Source organism: Protopterus annectens, chromosome 2.part0 (assembly GCF_019279795.1).
Source record: "Protopterus annectens isolate FY-2018-M chromosome 2.part0, PAN1.0, whole genome shotgun sequence".
NCBI classification, from domain to species: Eukaryota; Metazoa; Chordata; order Ceratodontiformes; family Protopteridae; genus Protopterus; species Protopterus annectens.
In genome coordinates, this window is record NC_056728.1 from 214622217 (window position 1) to 214642677 (window position 20461).

The 20461-nt window shown below is 41.8% G+C and overlaps 1 protein-coding gene across 3 annotated transcripts in view; it reads left to right on the forward strand.

Moving 5' to 3' along the window:
* The window catches only part of XRCC5 (X-ray repair cross complementing 5), a 2194257-nt gene that overhangs the window by 1493870 nt on the left and 679926 nt on the right, over positions 1–20461 (forward strand). The gene's annotated exons all lie outside the window — the stretch shown is intronic.

Consider the following 20461-nt stretch of genomic DNA (forward strand, 5'->3'; position numbering starts at 1 on the left):
CTGGCCAGTAGAATAAAGAAAAAGAAATGGAGAAGTCTATAGAAAAATCTAGAGAAAGAGAGAGTGATCTGAAGAAAGAAGATCTGGAAGTGTAGGAAAAGGACCCTACTTAATTGGATAGACCACTCTCTTCACTTCCTAGAATCACCACTGTCTTTAAGTTCTGATCCATCCCAACGATCAGTGGCTCTTGTGACTTATTCCTTTCATTCAAATCATTGGGGATAGTCACTACCTTTAGGCCTAGAGCATACTTGACACACTGGTTCCCAGTCTGATTCAGACCGGTTTCCTGAGAGTCCCCTGAGACAAGGTCCTAAAGACAGATTTGCAAATGGAAGCAGTTGGACACTTTCCCAGAGTCTGTCACTGAAGCCACATATTTGGATGAAGGTAAAGGTTCCACAAATCCTCTCTAGAAGACTTCACATTTGGTGACATTCTAGAATTGATGAAACAGTGAGGGGGCTGGCCCACTGAAACTGTGTTTGAGTTCTTTGGTACTAGCTCATCTGCATTCTCGGTGGTACCCTGCTCTAATGTCCTCATAAATCTTGTGGCACAGCAGCCATGGAAGGACCCAGATGTAGAGGAACCCATCTCTATGAAGCCATATAGGAGTTTATTAGTTCCAAAGGACAGGAAACTCTGGAGAAAAGAGCCACCAATAGATTCCATGGCAGTAGCAGCAGTCACAAGAAAGGAACTGTCCAGGTAGAGTTCTGTTCATCCCCCTAGCAGGGATAGTGTGTGGAAATGGATTTATGTTTCAGTGACCTTTGCACTTGGAGTGCTGAATTTCCTTGCACACATGACACGTTTTCAGAGGGACCTGTCCAAGGAGCTTACCAAGTCCTTTGTGGGTAACTTACCAGCAGATGTGCATAAAACAGTGGATTCCCTACAGTCCCCTTTTAACGTAACCATGCATCTGCTCTCCAGTGCAGCTGATGGTACAGCCATAGCAATAGGGACCAGTATTTTCATGTTTTGGCATGCCTGGATGCTTCTCTGCGATTTCATGGAAAGCTTTAAGATGTCCTTTATTAATGCCTCATAAGATGGTTCCACACGTTTTGGACAAAACGTTAGAGATGCTTACTAGATGTGAACAGGATGGCAAAACACTATCTGCAGTTGGAATCCACCTCACCACCCCACAGAGACCATTTTCTAAGAACCAAAAGGGTGGTAAAATGAATGTGGTTCAGAAAGTCACAGGGCTATAACCACGATGCTCTTAGAGACAGACCCCCCCCCCCCACAAGGCAGAGGAGAAGGCAACTCAAATGGACATCGCCCTAGGGGCAGAGGCAGACCCCATAACCAGTTTTGTGGTCCTTTCACAAAGAAACCCTACTAGTACCCCTGAAGGGTTACCCAACTGCTGCACTCTGGAGGTGCTTATTCTTACACCCACAAGCCTGGCAAGACATTATATTAGATTCCTGGATGTTAAGAATAATCACCAGAGGCTATACTATTCCCTTTTCATACCCTCCAAATAAGAAATTAAGGGTTTCTGATGTTCCACCCAGTCAGTTGGAATCTGCAGCAGTAGAGATTTCAAAGTTGCTAGAAAAAGAGTCATCCAGCAGATCTCCCAAGAAAAGTTAGGATTCGGAGTGTATTGCAGGTTCTTTTTAGTTCAAATAGGAAACACTGGACATAACCACCACGATGTAATGGACCAAAATTTAATGAAACAATAAAATAAGCACTTTCACATGCTTCTTCAGATTTAACAAAATCATTCTCAAACAACACTTAAAAACCAGCAAAATAGCTGGATAATTGACTAATTAACTAATTAGTTAGGCGGAGCAAACATCCAGCTCAACAGTATTCTTGGAACAACCTAACTAAAATAAACACATGAGAGAAATATAAGGTAAGACAAATACACTTCAAGAAATCCATCAATATATAAAGATACTAATAAAGCATAACTTCTAAAAACATTGAAAAACTCTAATAATATACAAATCTTACCATACATACTAATTTAACAACTATAACATAACTAAATAAATAGAACAAAATCTAAAATCAGTCTATCTAATATATCAAATGCATTGCCTCACTAAAATCCTTGATCAAATGGGTACACACGTATACAAAACAGGTGGCCATCAAGAAAATATACAATAATAAAGCATGTGCAAAAAACAAAAATAAAAATAAAAACATATATATTTTACCAGTATCTAATATATAATGGTGCTTGAAATAGTTAGAAAGTAACCACAAGTATCTAATAATATCTAACCACGAGCTTCAAGTATCGGCTTAATACTTATATATTGATTGAGCCCTGGTTCTATGTGTGCTCTTAACCTAAATATCCATTCGAGCTCTATGGACTCTAAATAGTTAAGGTTACTACCTCCCCTTCTACTTTGGGTTACTAACTGTAGCACCCTAAACCTAAAAGTATGACCAGCATATAGACCAACATGCCTAGCCAATGCATTCTGAGGATTCCTTTTCCTTATATCGTATACATGATTGTATATTCTATCCCTCAGCCTTCTTGCTGTCATACCTACATAGAACCCTACACATTTCGTGCATGTGGCTAGATAGATTAAGTTCTTACTGTTACAAGAGGCATAAAACTTAGGATTAAATTCAAATGCTATAGTGAGATGAAAAGTTCTTTTTAGTTCAGAAGAAGACAGGGAATTTCAGGCCAGTTTTGGACCTGAGCCATCTCGATCAGTTTGCGGGACAAAGTTCTGGATGACCATGGTATAGTTCCAGGGGCAGCTCGTGCTATCGGACTGCCGGACTGCAGCCCTCCCACCTAGAAAAACACAAAAGAAAAGTCTTTAAAACTAAAACAGAAAAAAAAAAAAAGCACGAGTCCCGCCGACTCTGCGCATGCGCAGAGGCATTTGAAGACCTCAGACTTCCTTTATCAGCAGTCCGGATAGAGAAAGACAGGTACCCAGCAATCATTGCTGCAAGTGCACCCAGGAATCAATGCGGTGACGACCGCATAGAAGAGGAGGTCTGGACTGCTTCGGTTGCAGGCAGACCCAATGAGGACTGAGAGAGGTGAGCTGCTCTCGCGGGACATTCATTGCGTGGGCTTGGCTTCATTCAGGAGGTAGGTATTTTGGTCGCTGGCTGGATTGCTTCGTTTCGCGGGCAGGTTTGGTTGCTGGATTGCTGCTTCAGGTCGCTGGCTGGATTGGCTTCATTCAGGAGGTAGGTGTTTTGGTCGCTGGCTGGATTGCTTCATTTGTCTGGCTGTTGAACGGGTGGGACAATACAGCGGGTAAGTGAAGGGTGTGTGTGTGTGTGTGTGTGTGTGTGTGTGTGTGTGTGTGTGTGTGTGTGTGAAATAAATCATGACATAGGTCTTGTGGAAGTGTGGTATTCCTGAGTGCAAGAATTTGCATTTATCTGCAGCAAAATCGAGATGCCTGCCTTTGTCTGCTGATGTATACAATCCTCAAAGAAAATTTTAACTTAAGCATCAGCAGCTGTTTTTCTCTTGATGAATTTATCAGAGAATCTTACTCTTTTTCCGGATGGCCAGTATGTGAGCAGTGAACTTATCAAAAAGTAATAAAATCATTGGAACTTTTACTTATATTTGTTGGAGGCATAGCTAATTACAGCACCTGCTTGTCTCTGTCAACAACAACCGTTACCATTTTCTACCCATCTTTCAACTATCCAGGTTTCTTAAATAGCCTACTGTGAACATTTCATAGTACTTCATAAAAATAAGGAATGCCTCATTGACTGATTTCTTGTTCTCTACTCCTGCCCCATTTACCTGTAGCATAATCAGCTTGTAACAATGGGGTAAATGTATATGGAAAAGTGTATACTCTTGTGATACTGCTTTGATCATCCTCTATACTTAACATCATTGCAGATAATTATTGACTGAGATTCTATGCATATACATGCATGGCTGTGCTTCAGGGCATCAATGCATGTTTACGCAAATGTCATTTGTACAACTTAGGGTTTCCGACTTTAAAACTTTACTTACTAAACATCTTTTTATACAGAATAACCATTAGTAATGGTCAGTCTTTCTAACGGAGGCTAATTATCATAATCAATACTCCTACAGTCTGCTTGGTGCAGCATACCATTTGCTAAGCTGGATAGTTCGTTCCTCCAATCTCCTTTTCACGTAATTATTCAGCTATACAAGACACAACAAAGTGATTCATGAAAAAGTGCTATGTTTATCATCTATTTGCATGCTGCAAGATTTCAGTACAAGCACCATACTGTATAACTAATGCAAACATATACTGAACCGTGGTAACTCGCATGCAGTAGCACTGAGGACAGGTCGGGGTGAATGACTGTCATGTCACTAATGCAGCTGTATGACTATGTGTGACACCATCCCTGAAGCCTTCCAGCTTGAAGGCCCTTGCTTAATAGATCCTTACAGATGCCCCTTACTATGCTGAATATGACAGCTTTAGTACGTACAGTCAGTGTTTTAAGGGAACATGCATAATCATTACAGCACTGCTACCTTCCTAAATCATGCACAAACACATCAGTAACAGTGTTCTGGTATTTACATACTCCCTTCACTGACAAGCCTATGCATACCTGATGGAAGTGAAAGACACGGGCATAACTGGGATCACACAACACTCCTTGACTTTGGATCACAAACTGCTATATTGTGCTTTACCCCACATACAAACAAACCCGTATACATCCAGTATTGTCACCACTGAAGTATGAAGGGTTTCTAAAGGTCAATAACAGTTGCACTTTTTCTGTTGTTTATTTATTTTAGCACACTTTTAGTTCCATGCTTTCTGTAGTGAGTGAAGCAAGATGAACAGACTGTATGTATTTTTGAAAGCACTGCAGTGATGTACACATATTTTAAGTTAGTTGTTTTAGTATATTCTTGTTTTGGTATTTCTTTGTGATTCTGCAGTAAGTGCAGCTCAACCATTGAAATGGCTTGCTTTTTTTTGGGGGGGGGGGGGGATTAAGCTATCCATTGTATAATGTATATTTAAGAATTTTAAATATTTGTTTGCTTTGTATTCTCTGGTGGTGTTCAGGTCTAAGACATCTGTAGAAAGAACTAAAATAGTTGTAAGATTAGCATCAGGTTAACAAAAATAGCAATGTCATAACCAAACCCTCTGTGTCCGAACATGGCTGGCGGCCACATTGAAAAGAACATGTACTGTGCTGAGAAGTAAATTGAGTTCTTACATTAAAGACATCCCTCTGATTGAGCTTATGTAAAATGATTCTGCATTTTTAAATTCTCCTCATCTAAAATGGCTTTCTCTGCATTTCTTTAATCTGCTTCAGATTCCTAAAATTATCATCATGCACACAGGATGTATACTATTGTACAGTGGGATCTTCTGAAGGAATGCAATTAGCATAATCTCTATGACTCAAGCTTGCTGCAGTGCTCCTTTCTGCATAGATATGAATTACCAATACGGAGCTGTAGCAACTAGCTAAAGTAAATGCTGCTGAAAGCAGCAAAAGGAATCAGTCTGTTTTCTAGGAAACATTACAGCTGACCATCATTTGTAAATATTGGCACCTGTTAAACAGCAACCAGAATTAAAACTTGTACACAAGGTGCATCAAGTGTACATGTATAAACAGCATAAATGTGTTATCTGGAGCCACATCACTGGCTACTTTCAGTGGGACAGCACCTTGACATTTGCCGGTTCATATTTGCACTACACATATAAGCTGTCATTCAAACAGAAACAGATATCTGCACATAAATACATGCATGCGCATATACACACACACACACACACATATGCACTCACACATCCACAGTTTCCGTTTCAGAGGTGTTGCTGATTCTGTACCAACTATAGCCCAGCTGAGTCAGGTTCATTTAGCAGCAGGGAGGGATGGGCATGCCAGCTGCATTCTAGAGGAAGGGCACTAAGGGGCCTCCTAAGGAGGTATGATCCAAATTGGGAAGTTTTCCTTGGATGCAATCAATGAGAATGGAAGTCAGAGAACTGGAAAGGTGGGCATGGCATGTAGAATAATTGAAAACCACAAGATGGAAGCACAGATGGTTGAGCCCCCAGGATGCTTTTAAGATCCATTACTGGCTCAAGCAATACCTGAGTAAGTCCGGGGGAAGGAGGATGGTAGACCCGACATGAGTGTAGAATATTGGTGACTAAGATGATATAATGAAGTTTGAGGGGACCAAAAAAATTGTTACACCCTATTTAAATTTTTCGATTTTATTTTTTACAGCACATATGAGAATGCGTATGTTGATAGCTGAGACGTACTTCACTCATCTGTGGTGTAGCTTTGTCTAATATAGCATTTACATGTCTACACAAAATGATAGTTAGAGTTGGACGGGAAATTCACCCCTGGCTTGTTGCATAAGCCCTTTATGGACAGGAGAAGTTTGTAGATGCCCTAAACTACAGGCGTATATCAAAGCCATTCTAGTCTGTGCATTTTGATAATCGGGAAAACTGAGGCATAAATGTTGAGGCTTAAAAAAGATTTTAGGGACATTTTCCTAGTAAACTATGATCTTATGATTCTATGTGAATATGCAGCATAAAGAAGATATGTCTCCTTTCTTGACATGAAGGTCATTTTTTTACTATTGTTTAATTTGACACCCATTACTTCTACACGATGTTCTTCATCTCACATTGCTGCAGTCCTTACACTTGGGTAGTCCGCTGTCCTCGGTCGGCCCGAATATCAAAGTATTAGGCTGACGTCGGTCAAGGCGCTTAAGACTGACATCAGGACGTCAGGGTACAAATGCGCATGACCGACGTCATATCCTCAGTCTTTTTTGCCGCATGGTCCGATGCAGAAGCAGCGTTGCAAGTGCCGTTCGGCGTTCTGAAATTTTTCGAATTCGGAGTTTCAGACCGAGTCAAAGTTGGCTAAGTACCCCGTTGGGGAATATTTTAGTTTTTTCTTGCCTCAGTGGTTTACCGGATGTCAGAAAAGTGAATAACTGTATTTCTTGTGGGAAACAGATACCGCATAGAGATTATCATACTTTGTGTATTCCTTGTTTGGGGCCTGAGCACGCGTTGTTGGGTGTCGCTTTTGTGCTAGGTTCAATAAGCACTATTAAGCGAAGGTTAGATTGTGCCAGGTTGGTCTTTGGGAAGCGGTGCAATTATAAGATGCCGTCGGATGCTCCGGCCGCTTCAAGAAGCGCAAAGACAAAGCAGCTAAACCCAGGCAAGAAGAGTCGTCCGTTCCGGACGCCGGTTCTTTAGAGGCGTCAGTGGAACCGGTGGTTCCGCCGGAGGCTTCTCTGGAGTCCCAGGGGGGGACTTTGTTATTGCAGGATGTGGCCTCTCAGGAGGCAGGTCAGGCTGAGGGGGCTTCTCAGGTTACTGTACTCCCCTCCCTTCCTAGGGTGGTTAGGCCCTCTCCTTCTGTTTCTAAGGCTTCTCCCAGAGGCAGGCCAGGTTTAGCTTCTGTTGGTGTCACTCCTAGTTCTACAGGATCTGTGCCCAGGAAGCACATGCTTAAAATGGCAGAAGATTTAATTACTTTGATTAGAGGTTCTTTGCCCCCTCCAGATAAGAGGCCTAGGGTGGAACCAGAGTTGGGGAGTTTTGAACAGGCTTCAGATGTTTCAGAGTCTTCGGCTGAAGACTTGCAGGAGTACTCTCCTTATTCTGATTCTGATGCAGATGATTCAACTCCTTCTGCTTCTCCTCCAGAGGATTTTTCTTTTTCAGAGACTCTTCATTCCATGAGGGAACATTTTAAGTGGGAAGGTCAGGACTTCTCTGATTCTAGGAAAAGGCTTAGGGAATTTTTGCTTTTACCCCAGCATAGGCCTTTGGCTATACCACCTGTTCTGGATGTTGTGGAAGATGTGTTTGCAGAGGCTTCACTTAATCCTGATTCTTTGTCTCCTGCTCCTGTTAAACCGGATAGGTATTACAGGGTGCCTGAGGCTCATAAATATCTTTATAAGAGTCCTAGGGCGGACCCAGAAACTGTTAGTCAGGGACCTAAGGGTGTCAAGGCCTCTGTTGTAAAAATCCGGTTCCTCCAGATAAAGAGGCCAGAGCTTTGGATAGATGGGGAAAGAAAGTCTATACTTCTTCCACCTTGGCTATGAGGGCTTTGAATTGCCAGTTTCACATGTTGAAATATCAAAACTATCTTCTTTCTCAATTGAAGTCTAAGGTAGATGCTCTGGCGGAAGGCATTGAGTGTAAAGAATTACAAGATTTAGTACATGTTTCTGAACAGGTGGGTAAGCATTCTTTACAATGTGGTTTTGATGCTGTACAGGCCTCGTCTAGGGTGGCTGCCACTGGGTCAGTTCTTCGCAGACACGCCTGGCTGAGGGATCAGAATTTATCTGAACATGTTAAGACAAGGATTTTGGATGCTCCTTTACAGTCTGATGTGTTGTTTGGTTCACCTGTGGAGTCAGTCTTGAAGAAAATGGAAGACAAGGCTAAGTCTATGCAGACTGTTAAAGATTTTTTGCAAGTTCAGCCTCCGAAGTTTAGTAGGAATTGGCCTGCTAAGGGGTGGACGTACCCTTCTTATGATTCACAGTCTAGGGGTAGATCTAGACGTGGTAGGGGCAGAGCTCAGAGCTCCTTCAGACCTAGAACAGGGAGTTCTCCTGCACAATCTTCGTGTGAGGGCAGGGGCCAGTCCTTTCGTAAACAGGCCCAATGACCTACCTTTTCAGCTGCCAGATCCTTCTTGCCTGGCAGCACCTTTGGGAGGAAGGTTGGCACTCTTCAAGGAAAATTGGAATTTGATTACCCAAGACAGATGGGTATTAGATATCATACAACAAGGTTACAGGTTTTATTTCCATACCTTGCCTCCTTTCAAAGGCATGCCGGACGTTCCTCCTCAGCAAAGATTAGAGGCTCACAAACAAATTTCTCTGCTGCTCCAAATAGGGGCCATACAACCGGTCCCTCTGCCAGAAATGGGCCTAGGATTTTATTCTCGCCTGTTCCTAGTACCAAAGAAGGGGAACACGTGGAGACCAATTTTGGATTTATCTATCCTCAACACTTATCTGGACATTCCCAAGTTCAAAATGTTGACGTTACAACAGCTTTTACCTCTGCTGGGAAAAGATCACTGGATGGTGACTTTGGATCTCAAGGAGGCTTACCTTCATGTTCCTATCAGGCTAAGTTGCAGGAAGTATCTGCGTTTTCGAGCTGGGACTTCTCATTATCAGTTCTCTGCATTGCCCTTTGGCTTATCTACTGCGCCCAGAGTGTTCACGAAGGTTCTGGCTCCAGTGATAGCTTTCTTCAGGCTAAGAGGAATACAGATCTATCCTTATTTGGACGATTGCCTGATTCTGGCCCAAGGAAAGGACGAACTTCTTCATCATTTACAATATGTGATAGCAGTGCTAAGATGCCTGGGGTATTCTGTGAACAAAATAAAGTCCAGTCTAGTACCCTCTCAGGACATGTGCTTTCTGGGTGTGAGACTGAATACAGCAGCCCAGATGGCCTTTTTGACCCCGGACAAACAAAAGAATCTTTCTCTTTCTCTTTACTTCCATCAATTGTCTCATCAGTCCAGGCTGACTGCAAGGACAGTCCTTCAAGCCTTGGGGTTCATGGCATCTTGTATTCTGGTGCTTCCCAATGCCAAACTGCATATGAGGAAGCTGCAATGGTATCTCAAAAATGTATGGACACAGCACTGCCAAGATATGGACACTGTCATTCAGATAATACCTTGCATTCAAAAGGAATTTTTGTGGTGGGCTCAGGAATGTCACCTAAACAAGGGACTCTCTGTGACCCGGCCAGAGGCGAGTCAGATTCTAACGACAGATGCCTCAGACAAAGCTTGGGGAGCTCATCTAAATGGAAAATGGGTACAAGACACGTGGCCTGCCAGACTTCAACATCTACATATCAACTTGAAGGAGATGTTAGCAGTCCAATTTGCATTGATAGCTTTCAAGGATTTACTCCTTCCTGGGCAGGTGTTGGTTCTAACAGACAACACAACTGTCATGTGGTACATCAACAAGCAAGGGGGAACACATTCTTATCCTCTATGCAGACAAGCAGTGATTTTGTGGGAGACGGCTCTCAGTTTACAACTAAATCTTCAGGCAAGGTTTCTGCCGAGCACAGAACTCCTTAGCAGATGTGTTGAGCAGACAAATTATGGATCCCCACGAGTGGAAATTGGATCCTCATGTATTTCAGAAATTGACAGTGTTATGGGGAACTCCAGACATAGATCTGTTCGCTTCTCCACTAAACTACCAGTTGCCAAAGTTTTGCACAAAAGGTTTCATCCCACAGCTTGGAAAGTGGATGCTCTCTCATTCAATTGGAGCAATCTTCATGTGTATGCCTTTCCACCTCTGCCTCTCCTCCCAAAGGTACTCCTGAAGGTCAGACAGGACAAGCCAAGGATGATTTTAATAGCTCCAGATTGGCCTCGACAGCACTGGTATCCATTACTGAGAAGTCTGATGCAGGAGCCTCCATGGCCTTTGCCTTCGATTCCACACCTGCTGTCTCAGGAGAACAGTCATCTACTCAATATAAAACTTCACTCTCTTCACCTAACAGCCTGGCATATTCTGTTTTAAACCCTGGAGGGTCTCAACTTCCACAGCAGGTTTTGAATGTTATTTTGGAGGCCAGAAGGCCTAGTACAAGGAAAGTGTACGCAGATAAATGGAAGAGATTTTTACTTTGGAGTACAGCAAAGGAATTTGATGTTTCTAAGCCTAATTTAAGTGTGGCTCTTCAGTATCTTACTGAGTTACTGGACAAAGTTTTGTCCTTCTCTTCTATTAAGGTTCATGCTGCAGCAATTTCTGCTCACTATGACTGTGACCCACCATTGTTTTCTCATCCTTTGTTTAAGCAATTCCTTAGAGGGGCAAAGAATATAAGACCCCACGTGAGCTCCTACTCCTGCTTGGGATCTCAATTTTGTGTTGGAGAAACTCGCTCTACAACCTTTTGAGCCTGCAGCTACTGCTGAGTTGAAATATTTATCATGGAAGACTGCTTTTTTGTTGGCCATTACCTCTGAGAAGGGTGTCTGAGTTACAGGCCCTTATGGCAGTTGAGCCTTTCTTAATTTTCCATAAGGATAGGGTGTCTTTGCGTACTAATCCTTCCTTTATGCCTAAAGTGGTTTCTAGTGTGGCTTTAAACCAAACTATTCATTTGCCTACTTTTTATGCAAACCCCCAAAATAAAGGGGAAAAGATTTTGCACACTTTGGATATACACAGGCAGTTGCGATATTATTTGAGCAGAACTAAAGGGTTCAGGCAGTCTCAGCAGTTATTTGTTTCATTTGCTTTGGGTTCTCAGGGCAAGCCTGTGTCAAAACAAACTATTTCTAAGTGGATTGGGTTTTGTATTGCTTTCTGTTATTCCCATCATGGTAAGGAGATTCCAGCTGGGATTAGGCCCCATTCCACTAGGGCTACTGCCACTTCTACAGCTTTTTAAGGGGTGGCAACTAAAGATATTTTAGAGGCAGCTACTTGGAGTTCAGTGCATACTTTCTCTAAGCATTACCACCTTCCACTTTACTCTAAATCTAGGGCTGGTTTTGCCACTGCAATTTTACAGGGCATTTTGGCAGCTCCTACTGCTTTATAGTTTTGCCATCCTCCCTTACCTCTGCTTTGGGATTCTACCCAAGTGTAAGGACTGCAGCAATGTGAGATGAAGAACATAGTACAGTTTTGTACCTACCATAAATGTAGATGTTCGAAGATCCACATTGCTGCAGTCCAATTTACCCTCCCTCCTTCCCCTCTGTAGTTAGAGGTGGTTGTGTGGTTTGGGTTGTACATTTTGTGAATATTGTATATATTGTACATAGGGTTAGTACAAGGGTGGTTGGTTGTTTTTTGCTGTCTTTTGGTTTTGACCTTTCTTTTTAGGGTCTTCTGACATCTGGGGCAAGAAAAGACTGAGGATATGACGTCGGTCATGCGCATTTGTACCCTGACGTCCTGATGTCAGTCTTAAGCGCCTTGACCGACGTCAGCCTAATACTTTGATATTCGGGCCGACCGAGGACAGCGGACTACCCAAGTGTAAGGACTGCAGCAGTGTGGATCTTCGAACATCTACATTTATGGTAGGTACAAAACTGTACTTTTAGCAACTTCAGCAGAACTGCCATGTCTTGAAATTATATGAAGAAGAGATGCTACGCTGTGGTTTCAGTTTTGGCTATTATAGCCAAACCTCTCAACTGTCCCCGAATTTGGCTCAAAATGTTGCTCTTCCCCTAATAATCCCTCCGCAAAATAGCAATTTTGGAAGAAAACATGGAGGGTTTACAATTAAGAAATAACTGTAATAATCAGAGTTATAGATTACTTTTATTTCAGAAATGCATGCAGATTCTTTTATTTTGTCAGCTGCTCAAGTTAGCAGTACTAATATTAAAAAGTGTCCCTTCTTTGACAGGTTCCCAGCTGTATTGTGTGGCTATTTTATATTTTTGCATCACATTTTTGGTCCATTTTTCATAAAATTGTGTTTTTTCTGGCAAATTAGTGGCAAATCATTAAAGACTGAAGTTAGAAAATAATGACAGACATTTGAGTTTTATTTCATACCCTTCAGAAAATTCATACTAATGCAAGACCTACTATTCTATTATCTTTCTAAGTTTATAAGAACAATATTTAAAAATTGTCCTTATTTTTGGGCCTTTGTCCCACTTCTATGTATGGCTTTGCCCAGATTTCTTGCTCTGAGGTTGAGAGGTATGACAAATGTGTCGGGGCCATCACAGTCAGCCAGAGACATTTCAAATTGTGACATACTTGTTGCACCCCACTCCCCCATGTAGTGACTCTGGATGTGTCCAAGCAAGGCAAGGAACAGTTATGCAGTGTAAATGTGCAGGGTATCCTCCCATCCAAGGTAGACACAAGTACTACAGTGGCTTTTCATCTGTTCTTGATTTTGAAGTACTACAGTGTCTTTTCATCTGTCCTTGATTTTGCAGAATGGTCTGGTTTCTGTCATATTTTTGTACTGTTGATTTATGCTTATTACTCAGAAAGTACCTGTTGCTCTGTGTTTTAAGTAGCAATGCTTTAATGACCATCAGGTAAGCTTGTCTGAGATCATAACATGCAAGTAAGCTTTAATAAGCATACTTTAAAGAATTGCCAACATTGAAGCCTTTCTGTTGTTACCATGCAGAGAATACTTAACTAGATAATATATAAGCGTTGGGTATTGAAATGCATATAGGTTCATAGGTTAGTACTAAGCTAACTGCCCTTGCGAGCCGTTTTAAGCTTAGCCAATTATCCCTTGTGAGACTCAAACCCTGCATCTTGTGTTTGTAAGGCAAACACCTTAATGTTAAGCCACCCTCCCAACCTCCCCAATGTATCACATGATAGGCCATAGCTGTCAATATGCTTAAGTAGTTGCTTGTATAAAAGTTTTTCAAACATTTTGATAATAGGACACAGGATATAAACAGGTTTCTTTGCCAATGGTTCTAAATATAACACACACAGCAAAGGGGAAAGAGGACACATGCCTGGTTCCTCTGGTCAAACAGAACTTATCAGAGGAACCCATCTATTTTAATTTTCACCTCCGATTCTTCATATAACTGCCTAATCATCCTTATAATTTTATCAGGGAATGCAAATGCTTCCATTGCCCTGTTCATAAAATCCCAGCTTACTCTGTCGAATGCTTTCTATGCATCATGAGCCTCCAACAACAGTGGTATTTTCTTACGTTCTCTTTCCCTCCGGATCATCATTGCTCTTCTAATGTGAAATGTTTGCCTGCCCTCCACAAATCCACATTTTTCTATATCTATCAATTTTGGCATCACCTTTGCCATTCTTTTAGCCATTATAGAGTTCAACACTTTGGTTTAGAATTGAAATGGGCCTATATGAAGCTGGATCTGATGGGTCTTTACCATCTTTATGCATTATAGCCACCACTGCTTTCTCCCAGGATGTTGGTGTTCCTCCTCCTTTTAAATACTGTTAAACAAAACATTCCAGATCTTTGTTTTTTTATTCTCCTAGCTTCGAAACTTCCACAGGAATACCATTAATTCCCGGGGACTTTCCTGTAGATTTTTTAGATATCACCATTTTTATCTCATCGCCTCCTGTCCTAACTGATGGTAATTGAGCCTCATCTACCTCTAACCTTGGCATATTTTATTCTTCCATAAACATTTCTATTTGTACCTTTTCTTGATTTCTATATTTCTCTGCTTTGTACAAATGTTGATAACATTTCTGAATTATGTCTAGCACCTCTTTAGGGTCTGTGGTTATCTTCCTTGTTAAGCCTAAGCTTGGTGATAACCCTTTGTACTTTCTCTTGCTTGAGTTTTTGTGCTCTGGAATCATCAAAAAACAGTTCCTTAACAGCAGTCTTTCTCAGCAGTCATTCTAAACTAATGCATATTATCGAGGTAATCCCTTATTTTCTGTTTAGCATTCTGCAGCTGCTCCTCCTTTTGTTTTGTCAGATTCCCCCTATTCTGCAATAAACCTTTGTCAGTCCTTCCAAATAATTCTGGTTACTTTTTAACCATATCTATCTCGCTCTTATTTTCCCCCGATTTTTAAATTGCACTTTAATTTTATCCCTAGCTATATTTTCAGAAGAAGTGTTATTTTCCTTAATAACTCTCAGATAATTTCCACTGCCCATTCCTTAAATTCCTCTTCTTTTTAACAGATTGATGAGAGAACACCAGTGTCTCAAATATTTCATTACCCTGCATTTGATGCATTATCTGAAATAGTTATTGGATGCATATCAAAATTTTCAATTAAATGGACATGTTCCTGTGAAATATAAGATGTCCTTCCATATCACTATTTCAGTAGGGAATCCCTTGCAAAGGGCAGCCAGATGTCCAGCCAGTATACAAAACCTTTTTGGTTGTCACACATATGACCCACATGCATGATGTAGGGCATAAAAGTGACGTCCAGACATACCATCCTCAGAACTTCTTTGCTGCCAGTCTAAATGCCATCTTCACTCATCGGTCAGAACACTTTTGTCTGGTTTCTGCCGCTCTTAGATAACTGCCCAGTTGGGTTTTTTTTTATGTTGTTGTCTTACTTTTGCCTTGTTTCTGTTTATTGGGTTTCTTGTCATCCAGAAAGGGGAAATGCCAGTGCGGGAGACAGATTCCCCATAAAGATAATCATGAGCAGTGTTTGTTCTGTTTAGGCACTTCCCACACTGATATGTCTTATGAGATTTGTTATTTCTTGTCCCTAAGATGTTGCGGAGTTGGCTTTCTTCCCTCACAATTTACTTTGAGAACCAATGACTTAAATTGTTCACGAAGGATACCAGACCCAAGGGCCAGCTGTCTGCAAAGAAAAAGGTCAAGAAAGTCTGGTCTGATTCTTCAGCTGTGCCACCACCACCACCGGATATTTCTCCGGAGGCTGGTGAAAGTCCAGAGGATCGTCTGGTCTCTTTCTCGGATTCCTCTGCCATGACCACTTTAGAGGGCAGCATGGATCTGATGCCATGCACGTCCATGTGGGGATTGCAGACATCCACCTCAGAGGGGGGGAACTGTGGCTGGTTATTACTGAAGGGCCTAGGTATGTTCCTAACTTTTAGTAAGGGAAGAGTTTGACTACCATTATCGAGTGCCATTAAAGGTCAGAGCCTACAACAATTTTCAAGGCTGACATCCACTCAAAAAGTAGCAAAAGCTAAACATATTTCACCTGCTCCAAATAATCTTCAGGGTGAATGTCAAAACTTCACTCAAGGCTTGGTTAATGCCCTCATGTCTCTCAGGCACTCACAGGGTGTTTCTTTTCCTGCTCCTCCTGCTCTTCTACCCCTCTTAAGAGTCCTAGGGAGCAAGATTCTTCTGAGGAAGATGCTGCTGATTCTGATGGAGTCCCTGACTTACTCCTTCCAGATTCCTTCTCCATTGGACTGTGGTTCTGAGGAAGAAGAGTATCAGTTCTGACTCACCTTTTGAGATTTCATTTGGTGATACTGTTTCCAAGAATGATGGAATTTTTCAAATAGGACTTGGTCCCCAGCAAATAAGTCACCTGGAGACCTATTCTGGATCTTTCTCAGCTAAACACCTTTTTGAAGGTCCCTTATTTTTAGATGCTATCCTTCCAAGCATTGTTTCCTCTGCTGCTTCCTAAGGCTTTTCTAGAACCCCTGGATCTCAAGGATGCTTATCTATACATTCCTAGTCCTCACCTTTTCAAGAAGTTTTTAAGTTTCTTTGCTGCTTCCTGGCATTTTTAGTTCTATGCTTTGCCCTTTGGCCTCTCTACTGCCGCAACAGTCTTCATCAAATGCCTCACTCCTGTGATTGCTTTCTGTAGGCTGAGGAGGATACAGGTCTTTCCCTACCTAGATGACCTGCTTATTCAGGCCTTCTGTCAAGAGATCTTAATTCAGCATCTACATTTTACCATTTCTCTCTTGCAAAGCCTGAGGTTTACTATAAATTTCCAGAAGTCATTCCTGACTCAGTCTCAAGATCATGTTTTTCTGGTTTGCAGGATCCAGACTGGATTCTCCGCTTCCTCCGAAGGCCTATATTTTTATTTCTTTCTTTCTAACCCTTCTTCCTCTGGTTTCAGTCACAGCCAGAGAATTTCTGAGGGCTCTGGGTTACATTGTTTCCACCATTCCTATGCTCCCTCTAGCCAAGCTCCACATGTGAAAGCTTCGGTGGATTCTAAAGTCAGTTTGGCTTCAACATTTTAATTCTTTAGATTTTCTATTCCCTCTTCTTCCATGTCTCAAGCTGGAACTTCAGTGGTTGATTCATCAGTTGTCCCTCAACCCAGGACTTCCTTTTCAACCTCCTATCCCCTCTCAGGAACTTTTCACAGATGTCTCAGATGTGGCATGGGGGGTCTCCTTTGGCCTCTTCGACAGAAGAAAGACCACATCTGTGTCAAAGTGGTGAAAGCTCTTTTGTTGTCTCTTCAGTCTTTTCATTCTCTCTTCCTTTCAGGGCCCCCTCAAGATTCTCACAGACAGCTCCACAGTGATGTGGTATGTCAGAAAGCAGGGGGGGGGGTGCAAGGTCTTATCTCCTGTACAGGTTAGCCGTTCAGGTTTGGGAGCTGACTGTCCAATATCAGTTGACCCTTCAGGCAGTTTGCATTCCTTCAGATCAGAACATAGTGACAGCTTCTCTGAGCAGGTTCATAACACTATCCCATACGTGGATGCTTTACAAGGATGTGTTTCTGGACATTGTCCACCTATGGGGGTACTCCTCAAGTAGATCTGTTTGCCTCATCTCTGAACAGACAACTTCCTCTTTTGTGTTAGAGTCCCATGCCGTCTGGCCTGCAAGGCGGATGCCCTCTTTTTCTTGGAGGGGGTGTTTCTTTCTTCCTTTCCTCCCCTTCGCATTCCAAATGTTCTATTCAAGATAAAAACTGTATGCTTCCAAAATCTTGCTGGTGACTCTGTTGTGGCCCTGACAGCATTGGTTCCCTCTTCTTCTGCATTTTGTCAAGGGCAGTCATCACAAGGTGGACCTACTCAAGAGACAAGTGTTCTCTCATTCATCCCCACTTATCCATTCTTCAACTGACATTATGGATAATAGGCTTTTAATCCCCTACAGACACTTTTTCTGAGGAAGTCCTTTGGGTCCTGCATGAGGCCAGGAAGCCCACTACTATTAAATCTTATTTATCCAAATGGAAGAAGTTTTCTGTTTGGTGTCTTTCTCATATGGATGTTGCTTTTGTTCTCTCTCATTTGAGTGAATTGCTCAATGCTGGGTTGGCATATTCTTGTGTTAAGGCCCACCTTTCAGCTATCTCTGCTTCTCTGCTTTTGATTCCCCATTTAGCCTCTAGATTTGAGGCCAAACAGTTTCTTAAAGGTGTCCTTCACATTAGGCCTCCCAGGAAGCTTGTCCCTCCTTCCTGGGACCGTAAATTTGTTGTAGAAAAATTGACTCCGGCTCCTTTTGAGCCTGCTGCTTCAGCTTGTTACAACAGTGTTCTTGGAAGACTGTTCTTTTGGCCTGTACTTGTGCAGGAGGGGTGTCTGAGCTGCATGCACTTATGGCTGTTCCTCCTTTGCTTAGTTTTCCATAAGGACAGGATGTCCCGTCATACTAATTGTTCTTTTATGCCCAAGATGGTTAATGAGTTGTCTCTTAATCAGTCTATTCATTTGCCCACTTTTTTCCCTTTTCCACAGTCTGCTACTGAGAAGGTTTTGAACACCTTGGATTTGCATAGACAACCAAGATATTATTTGGGTAAGACCCCTGTGCTTCTGGACCCAGCAGGCTGCTCTGTAATGTGGTCAATATGTTTAAAACTAACTGAACGGCCGGCAGTGCTCTAGGACACTGACCAAGGAATCCAGGAAGAAAATTAACTGTCCTCCCCCTCCATTACCTGTTAAACTCATTTAATACCAAGGTTAATATCAGCTTTTCACAGTGTGTTTCTTGTCTACATTAGCCCTGGGTCTGCAGCACTGTGAGGTGTTCCCATTCATCCCCCAACGTACTAACCTTCAGCAAACAATAGTGATAAGTTAACAGAACACCCCAGCATAAATACATGGGTGATTCAACAAATGTCATCTATATATAATTATCCTAGCTAAAGTAAGATTTCCTGGAACTATACTTTGCCTTTTTCATTAGTGTAACTTACTTTCAGGTTTCATATCGATCGAGTCCTGTAGCTTGTTTTATCTGGTTGAATCCTGTAGATTGTTGTCTTACCTCTAGCCAAAATAATGGAGAGATGTATACATAAGCAACTCATCCACTATCTCACTGTCAGTAATCTACTGGGCAATTCTCAGCATGGTTTCAGACCATATCATAGTACCACAACTGCCCTCCTTTCTTTTACCAATGCTATAAACCTAAACCAGAATGATAATTTGCTCTCCTCAGCCCTCTTTCTTGACCTGTCAAAGGCCTTCGATGTGGTCGACCATCAATTACTCATCCACTCTAAAGGGCATCTCCCTGGACAAACAAACTTCAGTGGTTTACATCCTATCTGAGTGGAAGAAAACAAGCAGTTCTATGGCAGGACAAACTGTCTGCACTGCTACCTCTCACCCTTGCTGTCCCACTGTGCTCCATTTTAGGTTCCCTGCTTTTTTCTATCTTCATTAATAACCTTCACACAGCCATCCCAGAAGCCACCTGCATCCAATATACATATGACTCCACTCTTATCTGTACAGCCTCCTCCCCATCAGACCTGCAAAACATTACCCAGTGTACATTTAATGCTATTGAAACCTGGTTAGCTAATAAATGCTTAATCCTAAACCCTAACAAAACTAAACTTCTACTCTTCACCCCTACCAATTGATTCACCCCTCTATCTTTCTCCATATCATCCAGTAATGGTACCTCTATTTTCCCAGACGCCAGCACTAAGCTCTTAGATGTGTTATAATTGACAATAATCTCAAATTTGACTTGCATGTAAACAAAACCATTAAAACTGTTAACCAAAAGCTTGGCTCACTATACAGAAATAAAGCTTTTCTAACCCCATTAGCTCGCACTACTATAGCCCGCTCTCACCTACTTTCTAGCCTTCTGTATGCTTCTCCCATACGCTCTAGCTTAAACAAGACTGAAATCAATAATCTCTTCTGCAGCTACAACCATATAGCCAGATTTGCTACTAACTCTATGTATAGGACCCATCATTGTCAAAACCTTGAGCTTTTATGGTGGTTAGAGTTCCCTAACCTACTTCAGTTTAACCAGCTCATAGTTGCTCACAAAATTCTCACAAACCCGGAAAATACTCCTGCTCTTAGAAACATTATACAACCCTACTGTAACCCAAGGCCATTACGCTCATCTAACAAACTAATAGTTCAAACACTAAGCTAAAAATTGGGCCTGGAGACTCACTATTTACCAACTTTGTTGGCAAAGCCTGGAATTTACTCCCAGCCAACCTTACACTTGAACCCTCTCTCAATCTCTTTAAAAAAGGCCTTAAACAATGCTTTAAAAGTCTCTGGCTGTGCCCCTGCACCAATCCAGATTAATCTACTTAGATACCCAGCCAGTTTTCACTTAACTAATGCCTATTTATTCCAATACCTGTAGGATGCTACTTAATTTTAACTTTGTAGAAAACTGCAGTAATGCATGTTGGATACTCTGTAGTGCTGTTTAAGTATGTACTGTTTTGTCTGTTGCTGTAATGCATGAAAAACTGTTAATCTCTTATGATTTACCTGATGTGAAGAAAACTTCTACCCTGTCTTAGTCAACAGGCTATGGAATAATGTACCTCCTCTCTAGTTTCTATATATTTTATTTTCTGCTATGCTAATATCTATTATGCTTGTATCTTTGACTTAGAGCTTTTCTCCACGGGCCTACGCCGAAAATTGACATGTATCCAGTCAGACTATCCCAGTAAACA